The sequence below is a fragment of the Mus caroli genome, unplaced genomic scaffold (assembly GCF_978045245.1).
Source record: "Mus caroli unplaced genomic scaffold, Mus_caroli_1 scaffold_4, whole genome shotgun sequence".
Lineage (NCBI taxonomy): Eukaryota > Metazoa > Chordata > Mammalia > Rodentia > Muridae > Mus > Mus caroli.
In genome coordinates this window covers 89,624,356-89,636,529 of record NW_028227259.1, presented here as the reverse complement: position 1 = coordinate 89,636,529, position 12,174 = coordinate 89,624,356, and the positions used below count along the sequence as shown (strand labels likewise).

At 37.4% G+C, this 12,174-nt stretch overlaps 1 pseudogene; it reads right to left on the bottom strand.

Moving 5' to 3' along the window:
• Positions 1-9,854: 9,854 nt before the first annotated feature.
• LOC110288411 (UDP-glucuronosyltransferase 2B1-like) lies at positions 9,855-11,639 on the bottom strand (annotated as a pseudogene).
• Positions 11,640-12,174: the final 535 nt, after the last annotated feature.

The window sequence follows — 12,174 nt, the reverse complement described above, 5'->3', positions numbered from 1 at the left end:
TTCATTGTTCTTAATTGCTGAGTAGTACTCCATTGTATAAATGTACTACATTTTCTGTATCCATTCCTCTGTTGAGGGACATCTGAGTTCTTTTCAGCTTCTGGTTATTATAAATAAGGCTGCTATGAACATAGTGGAGCATGTGTCCTTATTACCATTTATAACATCTTCTGGGTCTATGCCCAGGAGAGGAATTGCTGGATCCTCACATTATATGCACTCACTGATAAGCAGATATTAGCCCAGAATCTTAGAATATACAAAATACAATTTGCAACACATATGAAACTCAAGAAGAAGGAAGACCAAAGCGTGGATGCTTCGTTCTTTCTTAGAATGGGGAAAAAATACCCATGGAAGGAGTTACAGAGAGAAAGTTCGGAGCTGAGATGAAAGGAAAGACCATCCAGAGACTACCCCACCCGGGAATCCATCCTATATACAACCACAAAACACAGACACTATTGCATATGCAAGAAAGATTTTGCTGACAGGACCCTGATATAGCTGTCTCTTGTGAGGCTATGCCAGTGCCTGGCAAATACAGAAGTGGATGCTCACAGTCATCTATTGGATGGAATATAGGGCCCCCAATGGAGGAGCTAGAGAAAGTACCCAAGGAGCTGAAGGGGTCTACAACCCTATAGGAGGAACAACAATATGAACTAATCAGTACCCTCCAGAACTGTGTAACTAGTTGCATATGTAGCAGAGGATGGCCATCAATGGGAGGAGAGGCCTTTTGTCTTGTGAAGATCATATGCCCCAGTACAGGGAAATGATAGGGCCAGGAAGCAAGAGTGGGTGGGATGGTGAGCAGGGTGGGGGGAGGTTTATGGGGCTTTGGGATAGCATTTGAAATGTAAATGAAGAAAATATCTAATAAAACAAAAGAAAGGAACAAAAAGAAAGGTGGTCAGTTACATTATTAGGCATTTGTTCCTTCTGTTGATGATACATTGAAATTACAGGGATAAGGATCTATCATAATTATAGCACATGGCAACAATCTTTTCTATTTCCAGTTTGACAGATGTGAGTATAGAATACTAATATTTAAGGAAAACTTGTGGGCCCAAGAATATAGACACTTCTCCACATTTATCTAACCGCTATAGAATGCGAATCCAGCATACTAATATGTCATTTCTCATTCATATCTGGTTATCAGTTGAATGACCACTGTGGCAGCTGCAGACCACGGTCCAACTCTCAACTCTCCTCTGTCAGAATTCCTCTATGTTCCCTTGCTCAAGTATTTTATTTCCAAAAGAACTCTAAGTCTCTACATATGGTTACTTTAAGAGGGGTAATTATTCAGAGAGCACTCTGGTGCACATTGTTGAAGTTTGGGATTCAAACAAATGAAACTTTTGAAATAATTTTATTTACTCTACCAATTTTTAATTTTCTCTATTTCAAAATTTGCTTTGCTAAATCTCAAATGAAGACTTGGACAACAATAATACAATTCCAAATAGCTCATATTTATCTTTAGGAACATGGGACCTTGAAGTGTATAAAATAATATATTATACATTATACATAAATAATGTAGGAAGGAGCCTATCCCTATGCCTGTAAGACTAAACATGTAATACCTAATGTAATCAACATATGTGTCAAATTAGAAAACTATTAGTTGTGCAATGTGTTCATGAAGTAGTTGATTAAATTTTATGTGTTATTTTCAAAATTAAATTCGTTATTCTCTAAGCTTTGTCTTCTGTCTCAAACGTGGTTGGATATTCCTACCTTTAAGCCATATATTTAAATTAAACATTCCTTGGATATTAAACACATAGAACTTTATAAACAAAACAATCATTAGTATTCATTTTTACCTTCAATATAATTAAATTTTTAAACAAAATAGAAGTGAATGAGTTAAAAACAATAGATATAAGCAGAGCTGAACACAATTCCTGAATTTTTTGCTTTCCTTAGTGAGACTTGACTGATAGATTGAGAATAGCCATTTGTGAAATAGCCAAGAAAGAGCCCACAAATTGCCTAATGGTAATGAGTTTTCTTAATACCCTCCATAAGGGGCCTTTTCTTACATCATACCTCTACTTGTTGACATGTGTTTTCAAATGTCATCTTCTTAGGCAAATAATTATTGGTTAATTATTACCAATTTATCTCACAGTTGTTGACCTTAGTTCTCCAGTCATGCTGATTCACAGGCATCATGACTCAGTATTTTAGCTTAAATATTTGAGTAATATAAAACTTACCCTATTTGAACTTTCAAGGAAAGCATGGGAATAGAAAAGCTCTGAGAGAAGACATGTAAATTTGGTCAATTTTATATTTTATATTCTCTTACTGGTTGAACAATTAAGGATAAGTATCTGAGGCTCTACATAACTTCTTTTTCTAGTTCCTATTGGACAGAGCATTAAGACTTGGTTGAAATTAATTGACTCTATCCCATATTGAATAATTACCATAGAAATTAAAAGATATCTATGTGAATGTATCAATTACTAGTGTATTTTTGGAAAGCACATGAGTAGCTATCAGTGTTGCTTCAGAGAGATTTCCAACTCTATGTTCATCTTTCTCAGAATTTCCATGTACCATATTCCTTTCTTCCAGAGCTGCATTTCCAAAAGCACTGCATGAATCTTTCTTATAGTATATTAGCATAAACCATTACCTAAGTAGTAATTGTATGGAGAGTTGCTAGGAGAACTGTTCTATAATATCTTTTTCTGAAAATATCTCTTAACTTCAAATAAATTAAACTTTTGCCATACCCTTCAATCAAGTCAATAATATGGGTTACATCTCATTGAGTTGTTGACCAAAGTGGTATCATGACAATCACCAAACCACTCAGGCTACTTCCAAGTCTATTGCTCCCTCTCCACAAACTGATAGTAAGGCATTGTTGCTGAAGACAGTGCCTACATATCTCACTGAACACATAAAAGTTGAGATGGTGCTTACCTAGAGCCTTTACCCTTGGAGAATAGAAGTCATGGTACTGAGAGACATTCTACATGCTACCAGGAGATAAGATAATCCCCAACCCAGCTACAAACACTGCGATCTACAATTGTGATTTGCCTTCATAGTATGCTTATATAATAATGTCACAAACATTGTGATAGTAACCAAAATTCTTTGATGATATTTAAGGCCCATTCTAGAAGACAGAAATTCCTTCTCTTACATTGGTTAGGTGGATAAGAACTTGGGACTAGATAGGGCATGGTACTAGGGAAAACACAAATACTATTGTTCTGGGAAAAGAAGATAATAATGGGAATAAAAACACTATCCCCTATGTTCTCGATAATCTTAAAACTACCTGGCTTAGTTAACATCAAGTTATTTTAAGATAAATACTATTTTAGTCCATACATACTTAAGCACACACACACACACACACACACACACACACACACAATATAGACAGTCTCAACCAGTACTTGACAATTACAGAGGTGGATGCTCAGAGCCTACCATTGTACTGAGCACAGTACAGTAGGTCCCAAATGAAGGAGCTAGGGAAAGGATCCTAAGAGCTGAAGAGTTTTGCAGCACCATAGGTGGAACAACAATATGAACTAATCAGTACCCCCCCCCCCAGCTCTCAGGGACTAAAAAACCAACCAAAGATTACACATGGTGGAACTCATAGCTCCATCTGTGAATGTAGCAGAGGATGGCCTAGTCAGTAATCAATTGGAGGATAGTCCCTTGGTCCTGTGAAGGCTCTATGCCCCAGTGCAGGGGAATGCCAGGGCCAGGAAGCAGGAGTGGATGGGTTGGTGAGCAGGGGTAAGGGAATAGGGGATTTTCAAAGGGGAAACCAGAAAAGGGGATAACATTTGAAATGTAAATTAAAAAATATCTAATTAAAAAAACCTCTAAAAATCTAAAAGAAAAAAGAAAAGAAAAGAAATGAAAAGAAAAAAAAAGGAAAGAAAGAAAAAATACAAAGTAAACCTTGGAATGAACCACTCAGCAGGAACCCATTTGATCTCATCTAAGGTAAACACTGGTTTCAGCTCAGGATTGTTTTGGAACCAAATACTGGCAGAAGCCAAAGACTGCTTCTGGTGTAACATATGTTACTCCCATTGAAAAAAAGTACTCTGTTGACTCTTCTTTGAAAAGATTTTTCTGGCCAGTGTTTCCTTTATAGGTAGGTTCTGTACCTGGCACTTTGGCATAATCTGTTTCTAAATCCACAGAACTCTTGGCCATCTTCAGCTCTCTTTCTTATTTTCCTGTTATAAAGGTTATTTACATCCTGTGATCATGTCAACTCAGGGTCATGAGATAGAATAATTGGTTTTTATTAACAAAAGCATGTTATCAACATAGAGAAATCATACTGTAGTTAGAATCATTCTTCCAATTTCTAGAATAGCACTATCAAGTTATGTCTGAATTAGCTAGATAACAGATTAAAACAGTTCTGATTTTACACTTAGAATTTTATCCTGCTCATAATGTACTTAGGACTATAAAACTAGATTCATGGTTTCATTCAAAAACTATTCTCTATGTATTACATTCCTCTATGGAATGAAGACATAAAGATGACTAAGGCATGGTATCTGTCCAGAAGAAACTTAGTATGATTGGTTATAAGCTGTCAGTGAAGGGGCAAATGTGTCTTTCAACTTTTCACAATGCTATGACATCACTGCTATTTGCTGTTTTATTCCTGATGGATATGAACCCGGGTGTTTTACCAGTGTAAATAGAAATGAAATATGTTGGCTATACAAAAACAGTAACAGATATAATCACCGGATAACTTTGGTGTTGGGATAAGTCTGTGTTCCATACAATAACTAGAAACATTGACTTTCCTTATGCAGTTGGAAAATAGAGTGTGTATAAAAATTGTGGCACATGGACATCATTATTTATGAGTAGTAAAAAAAAAAATAACAAGGAAGGAAAGCAAATCCACCAAATGAAGTCAGAGCAGGCCTGGTGTTTGTAAAGATAATTGGTATTTAGAGGTGCTTTGCAAAGGCTTTCTGCCCATGCAAAGTGTGTGAGGCACAGTAACCTCAGTGATTGTCACTGGGCATAGCTCCTCAGTTAGATCAATATATTCTAAACTGAACACAGGATTTTCCTTCTAGAGCTCTGAATGTATATCTGGCATGAATCCTTACATGCCTTCAATATATAGTGCATCTATGAGAGCCATCTTTAATGAAGTCCTGATCCTGTCTTGTTTCAGAGGGAAGGCACCTGGACTAACAACAGGTTCCTGCAGGAAGCAGCTGGCAGAGGTTCATCTCTCAAGACTCTCTGCTTCAGCCTTCATGAAGCTACACTTTTTTCTTCCTTCCCATGTTAGCAGTCTTATGGCAACAAAAGAGGCAACATTTTGTGATTATGAGTACACAACTACCACACAGATCAAAAGGAACCCAATCATATCCAGAAATTAGTAATGAGACCAGCTAAGGTCATGTAGAGCTGGGAGAAGGTGCTTAGCTCCTTTGTTGCACAGGACATACTCTATCCAGAAGTGCTACAGACTTACCTCAGTCAGCCCATCTGCAGGAGAACTCAGGGTCCTGTTACAGATGGGCAGGACTGGGCAAAAAAAGGGGGTGACAAACAGACATAGACACAAGGGAGTATGGTATCTGAATGTAATTTTGTCAAAGTTAGCATCAGATTTATACAATACAGAAGAAAACAAAGAAGTAGGGTGTCACAGCAGGCAAGGTACTTTGAAGCTATCTGACACAAAACAGATGAATGCCTTCAAAGGACTGACAGGAGCCAGGCAATGTTTACAGTTAGGATAAAAACAGCCCTGCCTAGAATCAGCAAATGATAGGAGCCAGGAGAGGATTTCACACCCTAGTCACAATTTATGCTAACTCTTGTGAAAGCTTGCACCAGGGCATTCTGCTCTAGCAGACCTTTTCATGAATAGTGCAATACTGTAGTTCCTTCTTAAACCACAAACCTCCTTTTTCCTAGACCATGGTAAATTCTTGCAGATGGGAGTAACTTGGCTGCTCTTTTAAGTATCTGTAGGGAATCTCCATTTGTCAGAAGAACTCACCAACTTTCTTCTAATATGTAGTCTGCCATACCTGACTGTAATGAAGACTCTAAGTATACTTTGCTAAGCTTGCCCTGAGATTTCTAACTCCTATCTGACAAACTGAGATGCCTGATTACTCACTATCAACACTGAGGCATTTTGTTTGGATGAATGACATTCTTATGAAATTCCAAGCCCAGGGTCAGCTCAAGGACTGCCTAGGACATTGGTGAAAACCAGGGAGTAAAAACTCAGGGAGTAAAGTTTAACCTGATTTAGGTATTTGTAAAATCATTTCTTGGAGGCACATATAATAAAATAATACTGAAAGAAAGCACATACACCTGAATAACTCAAGGACAGAATTGGAGCATTCGTTTTACAGTATGCCACAGTTCCAGGAGACTAAGTTTCTGTGAACTTTTTGCCTTGGGATTGTGTCCAGGTTTCTAGGCCTGTCATATGTGTCACTACTGGAGTGGGTGTAGCACAGAAGACAGCTTGGTCCAAGGACTTCATTGGCCTGTCATCGTGGATTCCGGATAATCTCATGGCATTCTCTTTATACATGAAGGAACAGTGCATGCAACTAAAATTAAGCAGAAGCTAATTTGCTGACTTACCTAACATTTGTTGGTTTGGGAAAAAATTTCCACAAGTGACTGAAAATTAATCACTTAGACTTGCCACACAAGTGCTGTGTTTCATGAGGTAGCAGGGAGGACAACTGAGTGACAGGGAATTCAATGAAATAGTCTTGTCTAGCACAGGATTTTTCTAAACTTGGTGTGTAGCTAACACTGGCCTGGAAGTGCATAATGAACTCCTCCATCCACCTGCAACTAATGAGCTTACCAGTGTACACCAGCTCTTCTGGTACACATGCTGGCTTTGTTTGTGCTTTATTCCCCATAGAATACTTATTTTTAATTTGAATTTTGCAGTTGAGCAATATTTTACAAATTGTTGAGAGAAAGTTAGTAAGGATAGACAAATTGTGTGGTGTATGTGTGTGTGTGTTACATCTAAGACCAAGAAGTGAAATAGACACAGAATTCTTTTAAGCTTTACAAGGGCAGGATGTCATGTCAAATATATTTGCTCTAGTAGGAGTTTCTCCTCTTCTACCTCTATCTCCTGATTTTTATTTATAACTAGATGCCTATTCTGAAAACACTTGTTGAGTTAAGATTCTTCCTTATACAAATTTCCACCATAATTCTTCCCACAATGAAAGCGATCCAATCCTGTTTCTGGACCAGGAGACTGTGTATGCAAGAACCATCAGCACTTTCTCCGGTTATTTGACTTAGAACATTCTGATTATGTACATTTGATTTTTGGCAAGCTTTGAAACTACCAATAGTATTTCCTGTGTATGGTATGAATTTAATACCGTCTTTCATTCCTTGATTACTATTTGTGCAATATTATATACTATTATAGAGATAAAATATTTTTACCAAAAATTTTATAGCATTAACAAATATGGATAAATGTTTAAACATTCATTAGTATTAAAGTTTATGATTACTTTATTACGTACATTCTATGGTGTTTAGGTATACTGTCCTTGTTACAAATAGATAAATACTTGGAATATTATTTATTTATATAGAAATGTTTTAGATTAATTATGTCTCATTCATTGAAATATAAATTTAGAGTAACTTTATTGTTAAACATAAGCACATATTTCAGATAGGCAAAATCACTTAAAGTTTTTCAAAATATTCTTTCAGATAGGATGAAAACCAATCTGATAATGAAGTGAATCAATTAATATTTTTGAGAAGTAGTCATACACAACAAGCATGAATGCACATATTTTTTATCCCAGTACTGAGGAGGCTGAAGCAGTGTGATCTCTGAGTCTGAGACCTGTCTTAAGATATATAGAGAGGCTATGTTTTAAAAAAAATACAAACAAACAAACAAAAAAAACCAATGTATAAAAAGAAGAAAAAAATAGTGGGGATGAGATTAGTTAAATTACACAACAAAGGGGAGTGAGAAACAGTAGAGACCACATCCCAGGATTAGGCAAGGCCCCTAGTTGAAGGATGGGGCCACCCACTCATCTCCAAATTTTTAACCCAGAATTGCTCCTGTATAAAGGAAATATGGGGACAAAGTGTGGAGCAGAGACTGAAGGAAGGGACATCCAGAGACTATCCCACCTGGAGATCCATCCCTTATACAGACACTATTGCTGATTCCAAGAAGTGCTTGCTTACAGGAGCCTGATATAGCTGACTCCTGAGGGTCTTGTGGGTAGCTGGCGGTTGTCAGCCAACTCCGAGCCCTAGCTACCCCAGTGCTGGCCGGACCCGAAGGGACTTGTCCTATTCAGCTTTTAAGAAGAAGGACATCCCTGGTCTACAGAGTGAGTTCCAGGACAGCCAGGGCTACACAGAGAAACCCTGTCTCGAAAAATCAAAAAAAAAACAAAAAAAAACAAAACAAAAAAAAAAAAACAAGAAGAAGGATATCATGAGTTTTGCAGGCAAATAGATAGAACTAAAAATATCACCCCGAGTAAGGTAACTCAGACCCAAAAGGATATGAATAGTATGTACTCATGAAGTAGATATTAACCAAAATGTACAGAATACCCAAGATACAATCCACAGAACTCAAGGAGGTTAACAAGCTGAAGGTCCCAAGTGAGGATGTTTCACTCTCACTTGGGAGGGAGAAAGCAATCACAGAGGGCACAGGGAGGGAGGGACTTGGGAGGGGAGAGGGAGGGGAAAGTGGGAACATGATCAGACATTGGGGGAAGGGGCAGGAGAGAAGCCCTGAGTGCCAGCAGAATGACTAGAAATATGAAACTCAGAGGGGGTGGGGGGGTGGATTCTCCTTTCTAGACGATACCAGAGACCCAGGAAGTTAGAGACTCTCAGGATTCAAAAGGAGGGACCTTAAATAAAATATCTAGCTGTGGGGAGAAAGAACTTGTAGAGACCATGTCCAACAGAAAGAAGGAGTACCAAGTAAGGGATGGGGTTGCCATTCCACAGTAGAAAACTCTGACCCAAAATTGTACCTATCTAAAACAACTTCAGGGGCAAAAATGGAAAAGAGACTGAGAGAAAGGAGGTCCAGTGACAGGTTCAAATTGGGATCCATCTCAAGGGAAGGCTCCAAGGCCTGACACTATTACTGGTGCTAGTCTGTGTTTAAAGACAGGAGCCTAGTATGGCTGTCCTCTGAGAGGTCCAACCAGCAGCTGACTGAGACAGAAGTAGATACTTACACTCAATCAATGGACTGAAGACAGTGACCCCTGTGGTTGAATTAGTGAAAGGCTGGAAGAAATTGAGGCAGAAACTGCTGGTCTCCCATAGGAAGACCAGCAGTTTCAACACACCTGGACTACTGAGATCTCTCAGAAACTGAGCCACCAACCAGGCTGCATACACTAGCTGGTATGAGGCCTATGAAATATATACAGGAGAGGACTGCCTGGTGCACACTCAGTAAGAGTTGATGATGCACCTAACCCTGGAGAGACTGGAGGCCCCAGGGAGTGGGGAGGCCTGGCAGGGTGGTTTGGGGTGTGTGTTTGTGAGGACATCCTCCTGGAGACAGGGGGGAGAAGGAATGGGATGAGGTACTGTCAAAAGGTGGTCTAGGAGAAGGATAATGACTGGAATGTAAAAAAGATTAAAGATTAATATTAATAAACAAAACAAAATAAAATGTCCCCTTTGTAAAAGAGGAGAGAGAGAGAGAGAGAGAGAGAGAGAGAGAGAGAGAGAGAGAGAGAGAGAGAGAGAATTAAGAAAGTAAAAGTGAAAACTGTTTAGCAAGGGAAATAATTTAGGGTTACCTTAGGCAGTGGTTTGGCTGGTTTGCAATGGAACCTTCCAACAAAGTCAAAATTAGGCAAGAAAGGGTGAGGAAATTCCAAGTCCCAGAAGGTTCAAATGAGCCATATGTCTGCCTTCCCCATCATCTCAGTTAAATTTGTGGGTCTCCCTGCAACTACAAAACAAGTAAAATACACAAAGGTGAAAGGAATTTGTCTGGAATATAGCATGTGATCTCTGAAAGTGAGATGAGACCATGTAGACAAGCAACTTAAAATGTTCCAATTATGATTGATAATATAATTGTATTAACATAAATATTGTGTGAAAATTACATTGATTTCCAAAGTTATATCAACAAATTTGAAACATTTTGACTCTTGCAAAGAAAGTTGAAGATGTGTAGAATAACAGCTTTTGTGAAATGTTTAGTCTAGTTTATATATTTAATAGCTATTCTCTTGATTTCTGATTCTTGAAATGCACTGTAATATGCATTTTGCTGCAAGATTTAAGGCTTTAAGAAGACATAAGTTTTATGGATCTGAAACATCTCAAACGCTAAGACAACTAAGTTGTCTGGGCTGTTTCTGGTTCTAGCAATACTATTTAGTTGTGAAAAAAACTTCCATGATATTCCAGATAAATGTTTTAATTTGTAAGTGAAGTAATTTTTATAAGGGAATAATTTTCATCAGTGCTACACAGATAGTTGGGGTAGTAAATTATGAGTTTGTCCTGTTCTTATCTATAGTCATTAAAGCATTCAAAGAAACCTGGAGTTTCTTTTACTAAGACAAACATAGAGCACATACATTACCAAGAGAAATCTTCCTTGTCTAATTTTGCATGGTTAGTAATTTCAGGAGTGTTCTGAATTGATATTCTACAGTATTTTGCTTTGTTTTGAGGCTATTTGATTGTTTTTTATTTTTACTTTATCAGCTCACAATTAAGAATCTCAATCTATGACTTTATATTCACCTATACACATTTACATTCAAAGAAATATTAAGTCAGGATTTCACAGTAACAATGAAAGGCACAGTTTACCTAGAACATCACTGTAGAACTGAGTCCAGGATTTCTCATTTAATGGTTGAAACCAAAAGTCAAAATACAGCACCTGCAACATATTCTTCATCCTTTCCGCAAATGTCATGTGGTCACTTAATTCTGGCAAAACCACAGGCATATAGGAAGTGGGGAGTGGAAGGCCCCTGCTGTACTTTTTATGTCTGTATCCAGGACAGAAGCGGAGACTGTACACTAAAGGTGTCTTAAGCAGTTCTGCTAGCAGCTCACCACATGGAACCAAGACATCTGCTAGAACGACATCAAACTTAGATCCTTGGAGTTTTTTCATGAGACTCTTGTTCCAAACTACTGCTTTGTAGAAACTTTCCATGACGTCCAAATATTCACTGAAGATTTTTTTGCAGTTGTGAATAAAATGTCCAAAATGAATGTTTTTTAAAAATCATACATCTATTCTCCTATCAATTTTTCATAAGCATATTCAAGATCATCTTTACTCAAAGGTACAGAATAAATTTCAAAAATAATAGAAGATTCATTGCTAGGCCTAATGAGGATGGAAGCAGAAGATGTCAGAACAGTCACATCATGACATCTCTGGACAAGTTCATCCAAATTATTTTTGTATTCATCCAATGGCTGTATGCTATGGGCCACACCAGCACTTTTCCACAATCTGCAGGTCTAAAGTAGCATATCAGCTGTATCAACAGAAAAACTGAAGTCTGTTTCATAGACATCTTGCAAAGTGGAATGCTTGTAATATATGTCATTCTTTGCAGATATTCATGCTTTTATGAAAATATAGTTAACCAAGAAGTTAATATATAACTTCTAAACACATCACCTACTAGATGAATCTGGTAGTGTAATGCCCTGTGTAAATACACACATGGGACATGAATTCAAGCTTAACAAAGTTTGTCTTTTTGTGTCCCTGATTCTATTCAGCTAAAATTGAATCACTTCTTATGTGAAAGTATCATGTCTTCAATATAACATATTAGAATCAGGTAAAGAGGCAGAAATACAAAACTCCTATTTCTTACATGTTCCTATATAACAGTTAAGATCAAACAAGGATATGTGTGAATCAACTTTTCTTAGACTTTGGTGTTTTTAAAAATTTGATATGTATAATTCATTATGTTATGTTGCTAGTTTCATCAAATTGCCATATTTCTTTCTGAATGGTGGAAGGGATCATATTATATTCAAGAAATAAAACAGTCTTACAATACTTCTCTTTCATTATATAACACACATATATATAAC